Source organism: Lathamus discolor, chromosome 8 (assembly GCF_037157495.1).
Source record: "Lathamus discolor isolate bLatDis1 chromosome 8, bLatDis1.hap1, whole genome shotgun sequence".
NCBI lineage: Eukaryota > Metazoa > Chordata > Aves > Psittaciformes > Psittacidae > Lathamus > Lathamus discolor.
This window is the reverse complement of record NC_088891.1, coordinates 11,349,124-11,367,503: the sequence shown is the minus strand read 5'-3', so window position 1 is coordinate 11,367,503 and position 18,380 is coordinate 11,349,124. Positions and strand designations below refer to the sequence as shown.

The window sequence follows — 18,380 nt, the reverse complement described above, 5'->3', positions numbered from 1 at the left end:
GTGGACTTACATATGTCAGTAATAACAGCAGTATGATTTTAATATGGTGTACTGTGCAAAGACATTTTAAGAGAAGATTTTAATGAGAACTCCAAGCATCTGTTTATAAGCAAAAAAATTGATCTTACTTATCTGCCTATAACTGACTGCATTGATGGATGCCTTGTCCAGTCCATGTGGTGTACAAGTGTTGCAAGATTAAGGGCAAGACATCAGAGAGGACAGGGAAAAAAAGATGCTGAGCATCAAGCAGTCCATCTGCTTTGGCCGTACAACAGATACTATCATGTAACTAAGAGGCCAAATTTTAGTCTGCTTCAGCAACTGGGTCATCTAAAAAGCAGTTTCAAATTCTACTCACCAGTATACATTTAAGACTTCCATGAATTATCTTTGGATACATCATTTCACTTAAAACACAGCAAGACAAAAGCACAAGTTCCAGGGTTTGTTTATGCACGGGCTCCTTAGGTATCACGTAAGATGGGATGTGTTATTTTATTTTTGTATCCAACCTAAAGAATAAATGGTTTGCTGACTATGAACTTAATAATACATAATGTGGAGGGCTATAATCCCATGGGTTTTCATTTCCTCTATTTAAAAATGTATATATAAATACACAAGCATGACAGCTAATATCAGTGCTTTTGTTTACTTTTAGATCTTTCAGAGAGCACAAATACTCATTATCACACACAAGCCACCAGGAATCAAGGACAGTTGAAAAAGGACCCATGACATGTTATCTTTCAAGAAGCCTGCTGAGCAGCTTCTAAGAATTCCTCCTTTAGAGCACACTGAAATGCCTGAGTTAAAGTACCTCTACTGCATGGATTTCTACATATGATGAGATGTCATAATCAAGACGATGAGCTACAATAAGAAGCTACAAACAGCTTGGGATAGTATTTTCTTAGCATAGCACTACATAAGAAAAAATAGGAAGTCTTGACATTAGCAGCAGCTACCTTTTTCTTAAGTGGAACACAATTTCATCCTGTAAAAGTTACATATTTCAAGAAGAATTTCTATGCATTTTCACCTAGCTTGGTTTAAATACACAGGAAATTAACCAGATGATTATCAAGTTTTAGCCCAAGAGTTTGCTGCTATCACTTAAAAACATTTTGACATTTCTCAGAAGCATTTTTCCATGGGTCAAGCAGCCCAGTTACAGGTTAAAGGGCTGAATCCTGCAACTATTCAGGCTATAAGCCAATTTTCTGAATATATATACTGCTCCAAGTAAAAGTTTGAAGAACCTTGTCTTATATTCCTGGGTTTGAACTCTTTGGCTACAGTATGCTCCTTCTTACCATTTCTAACACACATTGTTGATACCTATGCTGTATAAAAAAAATAGTCTCAGCCCAACATCAAACAGCCATTACATTTTTAAGTCTTTCTTGAAGCCGGTACCCATAATTTATTTTTGAGAAACCATTTGCTAATACAAGCTTTTTCCCCCCATACAAAGTGGTCTATTTTTGTCAAATTTTCTACGTGACTGTTACACATCAACAAACTGGAAAGCAACCTAGCTTTTTAAATCGGATGTCTTCTTTAAATAAACCATACAAAGAAAATTAATGTACTGCTTTTTCATTCAAACGTCTCCCTTCATAATCAAGGGCTGATATTCCCCACAATTTGTATGTGGTATCAGAAAGTTTGTCTTTGACATAATTCAAAAATAGTGTTTGCTCACGGTTATTAGATAGTGACATCAAGCAAAGCCTTGAACTGGAAACTTGACAACAGTGAGGAGATCAGCAATACTGCAGGATTCTTTCAGAATCTAGCCTTGGGGCTGTCAGCTCAGAAAACAAGTTCTTTCATTATGTTTGTTATTTGCAGTTATTTAGTGACACTTAAACAGCCTCTCCATGGATACCAAAGACATAACCAACTTGAGTATTCCAACGTGTATATTTTTCCTGCCTCCTGCATGAAAAACAATGCTGCTGCTTCCACTTACCCATGGCACCCCACCATGTAGAGATTCAGAGCGGCCCTGCAGAGAAGGACTTGGGGGTGCTGGTCGATGAGAAAATGAACGTGGGCCAGCAGTGTGCGCTCGCAGCCCAGAAAGCCAACCGTATCCTGGGATGCATCAAAAGCAGCGTGACCAGCAGGTCGAAGGAGGTGATCCTGCCCCTCTACTCTGCTCTTGTGAGACCTCACCTGGAGTATTGTGTGCAGTTCTGGTGTCCTCAACATAAAAAGGACATGGAACTGCTGGAACAAGTCCAGAGGAGGGCCACGAGGATGATCAGGGGACTGGAGCACCTCCCATATGAAGACAGGCTGAGGAAGTTGGGGCTGTTCAGCCTGGAGAAGAGAAGGCTGCAGGGAGACCTCATAGCAGCCTTCCAGTACCTGAAGGGGGCCTATAGGGATGCTGGGGAGGGACTCTTCATCAGGGACTGTAGTGACAGGACAAGGGGTAACGGGTTAAAACTCAAACAGGGGAAGTTTAGATTGGATATAAGGAAGAAGTTCTTTCCTGTTGGGGTGTTGAGACACTGGAATGGGTTGCCCAGGGAGGTTGTGAGTGCTCCATCACTGGCAGTGCTCAAGGCCAGGTTGGATGAAGCCTTGGGTAGGATGGTTTAGTATGAGGTGTCCCTGCCTATGGCAGGGGAGTTGGAACTAGATGATCTCTAGGTCCTTTCCAACCCTAACTATTCTATGATTCTATGTACATTGAAAGGTTCCAAGGGAAGTCTACATTGTATTTAATTCAAGTACTTACGTTTTGCATTGAAGCAATCACGTTAGTCACACAAAGCTGACGGTGAGCCACATAATGTGAGATAAATACATTAATGACTGTGTAGCACTCTGATAGCACCGCAGTTGAGAGAGAGAGCTTATTTTAGTTTTGTATCAAGTACACCGCATTAGTGTCTTCTGAGCCAATATAATGTTTATGCAGTAGGCACTGAGCGCCCTGTTTAGGTAGCTGTAATAGCTGAATTTCTATAATGAACAATAAACTTTTCAATTAAGTTGTGGCTTTGGAGACAAAAATGTTTCTCATGGAATTCCTGTGCATCTACACTGCCCACAAGGATACAAACAGAGAAGGTAACTGTTTCTGGGTTTAATTGCATGCACCCTACTAAGCTCTATCTGCCACAGCCAGCCTGCTACTTGTACATATTTTGTCTAAGATTCAAACTAGTTTGAGTTTGTTTACACTACATCTTCTATGTTTCAAACATTTCTTAAAAAAAGGAACAAATGATTTATCTGTTTATCCAGAAAGCTCCATTACAATCACAAAACGCAAACATGGCCAATTGGTGTTTCCTCACCCACATGAGGCCTCCAGCAGCCCAAGTGAAGCTCTCAAAATGTGGTTATATCACTCAACTAGCACACGGCTGCCCTGAGCTACTGAATAATCCAAACCTACAGCTCTTAGTTACCACCCATAAATACACTGCTCATCTCTCATTAGCTGATTTTAAAAATCTGCAAAGTTCTGATATCCTTGAGTAACAGAATGCATGTTCAAAGTATTTTCATAATGTTACTTCATAACATTATTGAAAAAAGTATTATCTTCCATGACACCTCATTTTTAAAGTATTCTTTTTATACATTTATAATACCACTTTCATTTCATTTGGCTACTTTAGGACAGGGAACACCCGTAACTTCTTGTCCCGCCTCCATCTCCATGCATTGCCTGACTACCAAACATGCCGTTTTTCACTTCTGAAATTCTCCTATAAGAAAATGCAGTTTCTTCTCTACATCACCAACATTTTTCCCTACTTCTCAAATCTTTCCAGTGTCAACTTGGCAAAAGTACTCCTGCATACCAGAAAGAATCAGTCATCTTTAAACTACCTTTGAATACCTATATATGCAGAACACAAATATTTATCTTCATTTGTTTAAATCTACTGTATTAACTGACAGATACAAAACACACATAAAATTTTGTTCAGAACGAAAAATACAATAAAAATACATTTCAGAAAAAAAAAGGAGTTGTATCAGCTGTAAAACTGGAAGAAAGAAATCAGTATTTTTCACAGCATGCATCAGTATGACAGCTAAAATATTTTAAGTCGTTAAGTTCAATATTATGGGTATTTTGTAATTGTTCCTTTATATTTCAATAATATCTCTGGCTGTAGCTAAGAAAGAAACAACTGCATTTCTAACTTATTTGAGCTTCATTTTTTAAGTATTGGGATGCTCTGTACTACCTACGTCTTCGCAGCAGCACCAGGGTTTTGCATGAGGAAATGCACATGCTTGGAAAAAAGGATACTTACACTCTTTAACTGAGATTAACTCTCATTCCAAACTGCTGTAATTACAACAAAGCCTTCCTGCTTTTCCCAGCAGATGTCATTGCAAGGCAGGTGCAGTGCAAGTATGCTGAAAGAATTGTCAAGCGTAGCACAAGCCACACAGGTTCACTTGCCCACACAAAAAGGCACACTCTGTGGATCATTTGAATTCTGTTTAACTTTTTAAAAGATAACTTTAGCTTAACTGCTACAACAGCTACAAATTCTGATTTGTAAGAAGAGGTGAGATACCCAAGAATAAAACAACTTTCCATATCCTTTTAGAATGTACCTTTCACTTATCATACTATTCTATTACACATTATTGTAAAAATGTAATTACAGTAGGGAGGATAAAGTTCTTTCAAGATTAAGCTACAAAAATAAAAAACCCAAGTTATTCACAGATCCTTTTACAGTGCATATGAAGACAAACAAAGTTGATCTCAGATTTGTTCTTTTCCAATTCTTGCAAAAGTATCTGTTACAAGGTACAAAAGGATCATCCAAGCTGTCATTGTGAACAGGAAATGAGACACAGAAACCCTGAACATGTTACACTTCCCTGGTGAGGCACCAGCACATCCCCAAGGTTAATGCTCTGGAATCTATGTACTCTTGGTTCAGAAGGCTTGAACGTGTCTGGCTCTTAGCTGCTAAATCATGCTATTTGGCCAAGCATTTTCACAAGGATGTCTTTCCTTTGTCATTTCTAGAATTCAACTATAGTTGGCATTTTTTAACACTGCTTTCTAATTTCCATTGTAAGATATTTTTATAGAAAATGACGTGAGTAAAGATCTGTTTTACATTAGCCTCACATAATGCAATGCATAATACAAAGAACATCAAAAATTGTTTCAATTACTAAAATATGTTCCGTTTCAGAGGTGTATTTTTTTCAACCAATCATTAAGAATTATAAGGGAATTTAAAGCTAGGAGACTCACTCTATACTAAACCTGTGAAGTAGTAAAACATAGGCATGTACTTCGGACAGGCATTCTTACAACAGATTTGTACAAGCTTCGGAATTCAATGAAGTGAATTTAGAACTTTGAAGAGGTATGGCACTGATCTCTGGCTTTTTCAAGTGAAAACAAAAATCACAATACTAGTATCACAACTTCAAACAGCTTTGAAAAAAAAGTGAAGAAGCAAAGCATTTAGTGGGTAAAGCACATCCATTTTATGTCTTAAGGAAAAGTGGTTCTACTGAGATCTTTCATTTCCTGAAAGAATGGAACAGAATCTTTAGTTTTATGAAAAGATTTGTTCAAGACCAGATCTTAGAACATTTAGAGTAAAAGAACTGATCTTAGAAAACACCTAATCCTCAGATCCATTTAATCAACAGTCATTCAATCTTTTCAATCACTTATGTCTTATGAGTATAACTTTCTAGTCATTATTTACATGAGCTAACATGCTTTAAGGATTCCTTATGGACATCTTGACTAAAAATTATTAACAGTGTTCTCAGTCATGTGTGGTTATACCAACTTGCTTCACCAGATTATCACTCTGGACTCTAAACTGGTTCTCCTGAATGCTAAGTTTAATGTAGCGGTTATTTATCTCAGAAGCTCCAATTTTGTAGAATTCCCTGCAGTGATGGGGGAGAAGATTCCTTTTAGATTTAGATGTAGAGTCTTTCTTTGAAAGGCAGAGATTGCCAAGAATTTCCTAAGTAAAGAACCTGTTGTATTTAAGAACAGGTATGGATAGCAAAGATAATATTTTATTAATGCTTTGACAATTTTAATAGTTCTACTTTTAATGCTACACCTTCATGAAATGAAGAACTACAAGTTTTAACTAACTGCATCCCAGAAAGGAATAAATTCATACTCTGCTAACCAAATTCAACAAGAATATTTTAAGTCATAATCAGATCTACCGGACTGAATGCAGCTCCACTAACCTCAATAGGTTAATTATTTCACTGATGTTGCTTCAGAGACCATAGTTCACCACAATAACAAACAGCTGTTTACCATTAGCAAGATTCTACTTGACAAGTGGCTTTATTACTTTTTAATTATGCACTTTAATCTTACACAAACTTTAATCATCATTTTCAATTACTATCAAAACTATATTTGACAGGAACCCCCTTTGGGAGAGATTCTGGAAAGGCAACATTTCCTTCAGGCTACTGATGTTCACGATGCTTTTGTTGCAACAGCAATTTGGGCGATGTAAAAAGACAGGCGTAAACTGATTATGTTAGCTTGATAGGTTGAAATACAAAAATCAGCCCCCTTCTCTGCTGTTTGGGGTTTTTGGGGGGTGCTAACCAAACCACAGGCTGTCCCCATTATCACTGCCAACCTTTACTTCAATGGGAGTATTAACTGCATAAGAAGTTAGAGACCTAAACATCTGAGGAAAAAAGTATGCCTATTGCAAATACTTCCAGCCTTTCCATTTTCAGTTCTCCTAAGTCTATTCTTACTTCAATACATAGTGGTTATATAATACATACAGTGACAGGAAAAGGGCAATAGCTCTAAGCTGAAAGAGGGCAGATTTAGATTAGACATTAGGAAGAAATTCTGCACTGTGAGGGTGGTGAAACATTGGCAGAGGTTTCACCTGCCAGAGCCCAGAGGAGCTGTGGCTGCCTCATCCTTGACTGTGTTCAAGGCCAGGTTGGACGGGGCTTTGAGCAACCTGGTCTAGTGGAAGGGTCTCTACACATGAGAGGGGGGGTTGGAACTAGATGATCCTCAAGGTCCCTTCTAACCAAAACCACTCTGCGATTAAGCTGAAACTTCAGAACAACGTAGTTATCTGAATCAAACCATTTTCTGTACAGCTATAGTTAGGCAACTCCCTAAAGCACCTTTAAAGTACAAGGTAAGATCTCAAAACTGGTATTATCAGTAGAATGTTGCTTAGTTACTTAAAAAAAAATAAGCTATTTAACTTAAGATCAAAGTCTAATTATGATCTCTGCATCATAGCACTAAGTTAATCTCATTACAGACAGGATGCGTTTGTAATTCTTCCATCAGGAAAGTTACCAGACAAAAGGAACACTTCTTTGTTCGGAAAAAAGAGATTCTGGCAGCAATTTCTCAAAATACAACACTGCTGCAGTACTTACAAAAGAACAGGGTGGCCTCAGTAACACCTTAAAGCTGATTTAAACTCCAGGTAATTGCATAGTTGATCCTTTACAGTCATTAACATCTCTAAAACATTAATGCAGGTAGTAACTCCTTACTTCTTTGAAATGTCTGCAAGTTCACATTTACTCTCTCTAAGGCCAGAGAAAAACACACATGCAGATTTCAGGTTATTCCAAATGTAGTGATAATGTTGATTTACAAACCTAAACATCTGTTTCCAAGTATTTGGTAGGCAAGAAATTCAATTCAGCATCCACAGCACTAGCTAAAAGCACAGGGAACTGATTTTAAGCAACATACCCGTGTACTAAGAACCTGCAGACTTGGTACTCTTCTAAAGAGTATTAGCCATTGCTAAATGATGCACGTAAGCATTTGGTTACATCTACTACTGATGCAACATCTAGAAATTCAATAATAACCAAGAATATTACAGAAGATGTTACAATAATTATATGTAATACCACTATTTTAAGTTTGAAAGGTCTATTTCATGCTCTAGATACTGTTTTAAAGCAACAGTATAATAATAATAATGGAAATAAACAAGGTGCTTTGTTTACTGCATTCTGTACATTGTACTATATACTTAAAGCTGACAGAACTACAGCACTATGGACACAGATAAGAGAATGCCATTTTAAAGGAAAAAGGTACCATTGTATTCACAATACTATAATGACATTAACTCACTATGAAAGGAATGAAACCTAGGCTGAACCTAGGTTAGACTGGACTAGATTTGTCCAAGGCCCATCCACTGCTACCTTTCTGTTTAAGGTTACAGTAAGACACTTAAGTACCTGCTCCTACCCTAAAATCAAGACAAGAGTAGGCTGCTCATAAAATCAAATGATTGCTATTAGACAGGGCTGGCCAAGTTTCTTGAAGGATATTATTAAGTAGTAAGAATTCCTTGTGTGGCCTCCAGAATATCTAAAAGTTCTGTCCCTTATATACTCATTGTAGGCGGCATGAACACCAACTTCTAAACGACAGACTCCTGCATTCAGGAAAGAAAAACTTATTTGTGAGTAAAAAAGTGCATCTAAGCAATATGCAGCTCTAGCCACAAGTGATGTCTAGCTAATTGCTGTATTTTGAAAAACAGACCAGTGCACCTGGACTTTTTATTTATGACTGTGTTTAAGGAAGTATCTGCCCAGCCCTCTCAGTTTGCACAGGAAAATTCTAACAAAGAAAACTGGGAATTTTATTCCTCAGGTACTGCCAGCTCGCCACTTAATTACAGTTCTATCCTTTTTTCAAACAAATACTGATATCAGACTGCTTCTAAGCAACCAAGCTTGTGTAAACTAGCTGACTTTTGCTAGATGTAATGATATTTCAAAAAATTCTATTGTCAAATCCCTGAAGACTATAAAGAAAGAATCGGTACAGCAAACAATAGATGCTTTCATCAAAACAGAATTACATTAAAGACAAATGTAGTACCCACCCTGAGAAACCAAACATGACCAATTTTCATCAAGATACTGACAATTTAAATCAACTTTTAGAAGTGCAGTATACAGACACCACTTCACCTGGTTCACCATTTTCTGCAGCACTGTTTGAACAACACATAAAACAGTACTTTCTCAAGTCTCACCCAGGGAGACTATACAACTATTTGAACATACTGCAGCATGTCCCCAGAGTGGTACATTAAACAGTAGGAAAGTTATAAACCACAATTTTCAATTTTCAGTTTAACATGCTTTGTAGATTGTATCCCAGACACAGATTCAGCCCCTTGGAGCCCAAACAAGCAAAAACATACCAAGTTTATAACTATTGAGAATGTTGATTTATTTTTGAAAAAGAGGAATCCTATTAGACAAGACAACAATGTTGTGACTTCATAGGAGTATTCAAATCCTAACTTTAGACATCAAGATCTGAGGCTGGATTTTTCAAGTTATGTCTTGTTTTGGATCAACTCAAAACTACAGGCAGAATATCCTGATGTTTGGGTTATTCAGTTTGGTATCTTACACTTGAAGCCATTTCTGGTATTTGGACAATAATGGGTCTATGCATCTCAGTGAATACCTGGGAATCATCACCATAATGAACCACTTCATATAAGCTCACAGTAGTTGAATTAAGTAAAATTTATTATTTTGGCATCTGCCATTATTCAAGCTTTAAAACATTTACATCAAGTATATTGTGATGGAGCAGCAATAATGCCCACATGAAACACTAAGGAAACACATCCAGCAGAGATTCCAACAGCTTCAGTAAGAAAAGCAAATGCAAAGATGAATACCACCGCTATTTGGCATCTAACTTGAAAGCAAAAAAGCAAACACTTTCCTCAAGGAAATGTAAATATACCTTCACCTACAGAGCTGGATGCAAGTACTAAAACTACAAATGAAGCAAAGACATTGAAGATGGAGCAGCATGAGCAATAATTTAACCACTTCCCATTCAGGCACAATCTACTCAACTGTCACCCAGAAATCTGGAAATATGACTTATTTTTGTGTGAATCTTGAACCTCATCTTGTTTTTTTAAAAAAAAAAAAAATTAAAAACAATAGATCTCCCAACTTCCATAGTCAGGCCTAGCAGAAGCCAAGTGAAGTCAGCCATTGAAAACTCTTCCTATGGTCTTCTTTCATTACAGAACTTGGATGACATTCAAGTGCTGGCAGTTAAGTCAGTGTGTTTTAAGAGTATCTAATTCTTTGAAATATTTTGCATTGTACTAATTTCTGAGCTATGGAACCCTTCTGACAATGCTGGAATCATTCCCAAGTCCTCTCTAAGTTGTAACTGGCTCACATCAGTAAGCTCAGTAACCAAAGGTTGGAATGGGAAGTAGGAAAGGTGACTCAACTCATTTCAGAGCATTAAAAATTTTGAAACAGCAGTAAATGGAAATAAAGCAGCTTGAAAAATACAGACACAGAAGTGAAAACTCAAACAAACCTAGGATAATTAACCTAATTTTAAAGGATGATGACAAGGGAAAAAATGTTGATATTTAGCCATGACTATGTTCTGAGATCTTTGTTTTAGCAAAGGGGAATGCTGAAGGCATAAGACTCTTCCCAAAGGCAAAGAGTAAAACTATTATACTACTCAAAGACAATTGCTCCTAACAGCAGCTTTTTCTCCAGCTAAAGCACAATGTTCTTAAATGTGGATAAAACATACACAATTTTCCTGATATATGCCAACCCAGTAATATCTGTAGAATCATTCATGCTCCCGTAAATGCATCACTAAGGACAAATTTGCAGGTTTTTGTTCAAAGAACTCCTTTTTCCCCTCATACTATCTTTCCTTCTTTATACTACTTATTCCAAGATTCCTGACCTTTCTTTGTTGTCTTGGTCGCTTTCTACTTTGAAAGTTATTTGTTCCTCTTAAGGAAGACAGACGACTTCTATTAATACTGTAGTGTATTTGATGCCTGAAAGACAACTGGTATAGCAGAAAAAAACCAAATACATTGTACTCCGTTCAGAACACAATAGTTTAAGGGAATTCAAGATTTACACTGCATGTGGTATAGCTGTATCAAATTACTAGTACTAAGTTGAAGTCAGATTTTCCAACGTGATCAACATTTCTTGGGCAATGACAAGACCTCAGCTGTTGAAGGAAGTTAAAGATGCTCATATACCTCCCACATTAGCCTGCCAGGTTGGATTTGGGGTTTTTGTTGTTTTCTTTGGGTTTAGTTTTCCTTTTGGAGGGGTAGTTACTTTATTTCTAAGCAACCTGCTTAATTCGCTTCCTGGGGTGAGCAACTGTGGCCTCATTTCCATGACAAGTATACACAGCAGCAATGCCATCTTGGCAAATTCAAATTTTCAATTCCTTCTACAATAGGCTACTGCAAGCTGTGCATTAATTTCACTACCTTTAACTAGCCATGCTTGTGACAAAGCATACTTAATACAAAAAAAAAATAAATGTATGAAACTAAATCACAGTATTACCGCTCCTAGAAACCTTACCCTCCTTTTATAAGCAAAGTGGAAAGCATACAAAGAAAGTTCTGCTTAATCCTATTCAGTTTAGGACCATCCTAACCTATGTTTTAATATGTTCCTGTACGAACCACCAAGACAAGAATGAAGGAAGTAATTTTAGCTAAATTTCCAGGCAATGCGAGAATAACTATTTTTCCAGCAGTACATTTTTGTGATACAGTGATCATTAAACTGTCCATGTTAGCATTTTCAGCTAGCATATTGTTTTATAAAAGAAACCATCTTAACCATTTTTAATGCAAATATATATCAGCAATAAGTTTAACTTAACCATCAAGTAATTAAAAAAGGAGACACAGTATTCGATCACTTTACGGAAATCACTCATGAGAAGGAGCTTACCTAAAAATTTCTTCTCTATAAAGTATTATTGCATCAAGTTAGTTTTCACAGAAGGAGACCCTGACAACCTGCAAAAGTAAAAAACAGACACTTTAGAAAATTTACTGAGCAATGGAGTAGAGCACCTTTCTGTTTCAGAATTCCAGACAATGAAATATATTCTTAAAAACACTTCAGACACAAGAAACTATAAGTGAAACTGACCTATGTTGTTGGGACATGTAATCATCACTTTAATATTATTAAATTGATGCTCTGATGTTGCTAAAATTTATTATAAATTAACTATTTGGCAACAGATAACTTAAAAGTGTAGCAGAAACAATTTCTTAGAACTTCGCTTGCAGTCAGATTCAAAAGCTAAAAAACACGGTTACACACAAGCACAGAACTTGCCCCAGTACCAGAACTTGTACAGGCCAAAAGCATAATAAAGTATTTCAAATAAAGAATCTGTAAAGAACAGTTCTATTCAGGGATTATGCCCCTCACACAGTAACACTCCCTTCCAAGAAAATAATTTTTACATTAATGCTTTGTTTCTTGTACTTTTCCTAAACTTTTGTATAAAAGCATAAATAAAACACTAAAGAATTGCTATGACAATATCAAAATGCTTTGTAAGGACATTGTACATTAGGAAAAGCATACAAGTTTGAGTGCATCTCCAAAAATAGTAATAACAACCTTTAATAACAAGCATTGTTTAGAGCGTCTTTTTCCTTATTTAAAAAAATTGAATAAAATATTCTGCATCCCATTCTCTAAGTTATACCAATTACTTTCAAGCAGAAACTACCACTCCTTTTCTGTCCAAAGTTGTTTCTCTGACAAATACTACAAAAATAATACGTAAGTAGTATTGAAGAGGCTACCTTTCCCCAAGTATGCAGCCAAAATATTGAAAGAGCTCACTGTTACTATTACAGTTCAAACATTCACAGAATGGTTTGGGTTGGAAGGGACCTTAAAGCTCATTCAGTTCCAACCCCCTCCCACAGGCAGGGACACTTTCCACTAGAGCAGGTTGCTCCAAGCCCTGTCCAATTTGGCCTTGAACACTACCAGGAATGAGGCAGCCACAGCTTCTCTGGGCAACCTGTGCCAATGTCTCATCACCCCTGCAGTAAAGAATTTCTTCGTAACACCTAATCTAAATCTAGCCTCTTTCAGGTTAAAGCCATTCCCCCCTACCTGTTACCACATGCCCTTGTAAAAAGTCCCTCTGACATGTTGGAAGAGAAACTCCACTAACCCCTCTACATACTTGAGGGCTGCTCTAAGGTCTCCCTGGAGCCTTCTCTTCTCCAGGCTAAACAAGCCCAGCTCTCTCTACTTGTCTTTATAGGAGAGGTACTCTATCCATATGGCCATATTTGTGGCCCTCCTCTGGAAGATTTCTCACTTCTGAGATAGAATTTTGAATTAAATACTCTTCTGTAAGAAACTTAATTTTTTTTGTTATACTTTTAAACTTCACACATCACCACAAAACAGAACTGTTATTCACCTATTCAACATGCTGAAAAGAGCTGAGCTATTAGAAAAAGGAATAAATAAAAACAGAAAAAAAGGGGGGGAGGAGGGATGAGGAGGAAGATACACATTGAGGCTCTCATATACTATGATTAGCTAAAGCCAATCCAACAGCTCACTGATTCTAAACAGATCAATTATACTTTCCTCATCAGTAGCCAAACTTGGTATCAAGGCTGGCAAAGCACAGCTCACAACCCTAAGCCCAGAGAACCCAATAAACTCAAGCCCAGGAAAAACAGCTAAGAGTCCACATCCACAGGCAAGCCAGAAAATCAGTCCCATACAACAAGATCCATAGCTATACCACAACTAGCTCTGAAGAAATACACACTTACAGTAAAACAGAAGTCATCACTGAGTAAATGCCCAGGCCTGATGTTAAATAGAGTGCCACTCTTACGGGCAGAGGTGTGGATGGAGGCCCCAGGTGAGCCTCCTCAGGGTTATTAAGGCCCGTCAGTGCATTCTGAGCCATGACAGGTTTTAGGAACAAAAACAAAAGAAACAGAAATAAACAAAACTAAACCCACCTAAGTCTTTTTAACACCATTAACCACTGAGCTTCCCTTCCTAATTAAGCAGATTGTTTCCCATGCCAACACAATTGGATTCATTGCTAATGCATTTATCTAATTCTACTGTCTCCAAAGAAGAAGAACTTTCATAAAAATACTTCAAATAGGACAAAACATTGTTTTCCTTACAGCATGGAACCCGATTATAAAAAACAATTATCAGGAGCCAAAGGTTTACTGACTAGTGGATTCATCAAAGCAAGTACTCTGAGTGCAGGTGATGCTAGCTAGGGTAACACAGGTGTTTCACGTACAACTAAATCTCAATTAATTTAATTGCCTTCTGATTCAGTACTTAGTCTTCGTGCTATCGCTATATTACAAATATTTGCTTACAAATTAATGTCTTTTACTGATCTATTTATAAAAATTGTAAATTACACAATCTGAAGTTTTCAAGTTAAGACTAAGTGACATATATACTGCTCTAAAATCAGCCTGACATGAATACTCCGTGAATGTGTGAAGAAGTGCTAGAGTTTTTCTGAAGACAACAATATGACCTATCAGAAAACCTGAAAAAGGAAAAAAGAAAATTTATCTATCTGAACAAGGAGAAAGAAGAGAGAGAAAAAATAACATAGAACTGTGGCATGGAGGAAGCAAAGTCTAAAAAGCAGTGTGAAACATTTTCCAAGCTAAATGGGCGGGAAAGATGTACTGAACAACTGGCTTCGTACCCAAGTACTCTAGGTTTTGCTCCTGCTCAACCAGCTCTTCAAAGCAGGCATGGCAAGGGTTCCAGATGGATTGAGGAGAATCCTTAGATGATTCTGCATGGATTCCTAGAATGTAGGAATGTTCCTACAAAGCACAGAGAGAATTCCTAGAAATTATTATTCTAAAAAGATTTTCTAGAAAGCACAGAGGGGATGCACCTGGAAAATTCCTAGAAGGCATGGGGAACATGCCAGGTCACCAGGCAAATTCCTAGGATACACTCAGAAAATCCCTAGAAAACACAAGAGAAAATAGAACATTCCTAGAAAGCACTGGCAGAAATCCCTAAAAAGCAAGGAAGGAAAACTTGATAGGAAAATTCCTACCAAGCCTAAGGAAAATTCTTTAAAATTCTCTAAAAGGGCAAGGGAAATTCCTAGATACCACATGGGAATTCCTTGAATGCATTTGGGAAAATTCCTAGAAAGCTGCAAGAGCATTCTATGTAAACTCTACACTAATTGCATAACTGCTATGCTGGATTTTCTAAGAGGGAAAAATGTGAGCACAAAGCAGGTACCTAACATTTTGTATGCCTGAAACCAATCATTTTTATCAAACTCTGCAGCATTTAAAAAACAACGAGTGATGTTTTAAGAATGTGCTTTTAAAATGACAAAACTGAGAACAGTGGTCACAGACAGAGTAAGTGTGTGGGACACTTCCTCTCTCAGACAGTCCTGGTTTCCAACGATTTCAGCTTGCAGAAGTTCCTGACACCAATGGGAACGTGGCTCTTCAGCAATCCCCTCTGCGCTCTCTTCTCACACAGACATCCTCAATCCTGAGCACTCTCATGATCAGCGTCCTTTTCTAAGCACGTGACCGGTCTTCCCTCACACATACATACACTATCACATTCACAGCATCCTTCAGTGAAGTTCTACAGATGCAGTACTCATCACGTGATGGATTATCTCTTTGTTTTGAAGGGAGGTCTGACTAGCATCACTAGTTCTGGCATTGAAATAGACCCTTAGAACAGGCCTTTCTCATCCAAATTACCACTTCGTATATCCCTTCCATAGCCACCTCAAAGTTTTCTTTTTGTATTGAGGAGACACAGTCTACTTTTAGTCATTTCTTGCTCTGAAGCCGTTTCAGGCTTTTGATTATTCTTGCTGCTATCTCTGAACCTGTCCCAGTTCTACTACAGATTTCAGTACCCAAAATATCTAATGTAGAGGTGAGCCCCAAATTTACACAGTGGGACTGAGATGGTTTTTGTTCCGTTTTCTGCTCCTTTTTTAGTTAATGCTAACATTTTATTTGTTTTTTGCACATCAAGCACTGAGCTGACATTTTCAGAGAATCATTTATCTTGATGCTATAAAAGGGACCCTTCCCTCTGATTGCTCTTCTCTTTGTGCATCAGTCCTCATTTATGTATAATGAATTTCATCTGCCATTTTATTGCTAAGTCCCTCAGTCTTGCATGGTCCTTCTGTAATTTTCCAGAGTCTCCTCTCATTCCTATATTGAATACCACACAAGGATCTCACTATTCCATATCCAAAATAAGATCTAGTGACCCACTGGATTATATATATTATGTTGAAACAGATAACCAAGCATCCCTAAGCAGTAATAAAAAGATGCTAAAGACAAATACTGACAAATTGATAAATGTGTCTTCTTAAATTACCTGATGCTGTTTATTTCTCCTCTCTTGGAAAGGCTACCACCCTAAAGAACTGTCAAGAGTGTGCAATGTGCAGTGGGGCCCCAAGTCTCTCCCAAGTAAATGTTATTGTCTTAGCATAAAATCATTTCCTTGACAACCTACGCAAACACAACTGACTTTCACTGGAAGACTTCAGGTGCGAGCACACTTTGCTTTTTCTGGTGCTTCTTCAGTGACAGCAGTAACTTCCTGCAGAGATGCAGCAAGAATGTTACCAAAGGTGCAGTAACTTCACAATAGCTTTCTGGCAGCAGAGATTTTCCGCACTCTTCTTTGAGAAATGCAGAGCCTAACCTCACATGCCTCACACATCCAAATTTCCTGCTAACTACAATGGGAACTTTTTCCGTACAAAGATACAAGACTGGATATTCACTAGAAAATTAAGTAAACACATTGAGGGTGGCCCTCCCATAAAGACATGCAGACATACAAAAGTTCTTTCCACTCCTTTTCTAAGCACGTCTTTACAATTTATTTATGAAGTTCTGTTGTAACAGAGCCTGGTGTCTGAAATGTATAATATTTAGCATACGTATAATCCAGCATTTAGACTTAGTCACACAACTTCCACAAATACTAAGGTTCTGCCTTAAAGGATATACATGGCATCTACTCACTTTAAGCTATCTTTATCTGATTCACAATCACAGCACATTTTCAAATCCATTTACCATTAAAAGGATTATGCTAAAGACTGATAATTTGTCCATTTAAAATAGAAATTTCCGTTCTGATACTATGGTCAAACTTATATAATCAGCTTAATATCTTCCTCATTTTGTATACAGGGAATTATTGTAACAAGACTGTTGTTTTGATTTTGTAAATTGCAACAATTGGGAATTTTTCACATTATTTTATTCTACAAAAAAAAATTTATATATAAAACAGAAATATTATTCTTTATTTTTAGAATACTATTATTGTACGTTCTCCTTAAAAAGAAGTTAATCTGGCCCACTAAATATGAAAGCAAAGAATAAAGTAACATTCTTCCCCAGAAATAAACAGCAACTAACCCAACATGAAACAGCAGTGAAGCAGAGAACTATCTGAACATTCACTGCGCAGGTTTTTCAGTTTCATATTAGAAATTAATATTTGATTTATCCAAAGCCTGATGGCTACTCCCCTCAAATTATCAGATCTGAAAGAAGAAATATAACCATTCTTGAAGATCAGCTGCCATCTAGTGAATAGTAAGAAAATTGTTTAAAACATTCTTATTTTTTTGACAGTTTAAACTAGATTCTTGGTGGAATACCTTTTTGCTACTTTGTTGCTGTTATTTTGGGGTCTGTAAATTATTCAGGAGCATGATTATGAAAAGCTATGCATTCCAAAGCAGAGCAATGTCACTCAGCGAAGTTTTCCATTAAAATATACAAATAAGGTCTTGATTCCACAGTTTGCGCCAAAAAAGTCAATCCTGCACACTTTCAAAAAGTCGCTTTAGTGGGTTTTGGGCCCCACTTCATTATACAAAAAAGAACTGAACTATCACTGTCCTAAAGTAAAATATTCAGTATTACAACAATATACTACAGTTAAAAATCAAAGAAGTTTAAGTTAAAAAAATCACTGAGATGTGTTCAGATGTGTAATTTTTATGTTGGACACCAAGAGTGTTATTGTTAGATGTATCTTTTACACTTAGTAACTCACAGGTAACTAGAATAAAACCAAAAATATTAGCAGCATACGTCAACACTGTCAAATCAACTGTTCTTATGTAAGACTACTGTGAATCATGAATTACTACTTCATTCCCATTTCATATTTTTCTAAAACAAGCACCCATTCATATTTTAAAAATTATTATTGGTAGATACTTGACAAGCAGGCTGGTGGCTTTGTCTTGTTTTTCCCCTAAACCATCACCTGCATTTCCACAATCAATGCGACAACACAAGCTGGAACTGTGACCTCTTTTGGCTGTGACCCTCCCCTCCCAACCACCCATTTCAAGCCATTCTTTGCACTGACACAAGCATTCGCATGGCTGTGCAATGCACAAAATCACAATTTACTGCCAGTTAACTTAGCTC

The 18,380-nt window shown here is 37.2% G+C and overlaps 1 long non-coding RNA gene across 1 annotated transcript in view; it reads right to left on the bottom strand.

Annotated features, from left to right (window-relative positions):
• Positions 1-18,380, bottom strand: part of LOC136018848 (uncharacterized) — a 30,686-nt gene that overhangs the window by 10,389 nt on the left and 1,917 nt on the right. Inside the window, exon 3 of the long non-coding RNA XR_010614611.1 lies at positions 11,812-11,879. This is a non-coding gene — a long non-coding RNA (uncharacterized LOC136018848). The remainder of the gene's footprint in view (positions 1-11,811; positions 11,880-18,380) is intronic.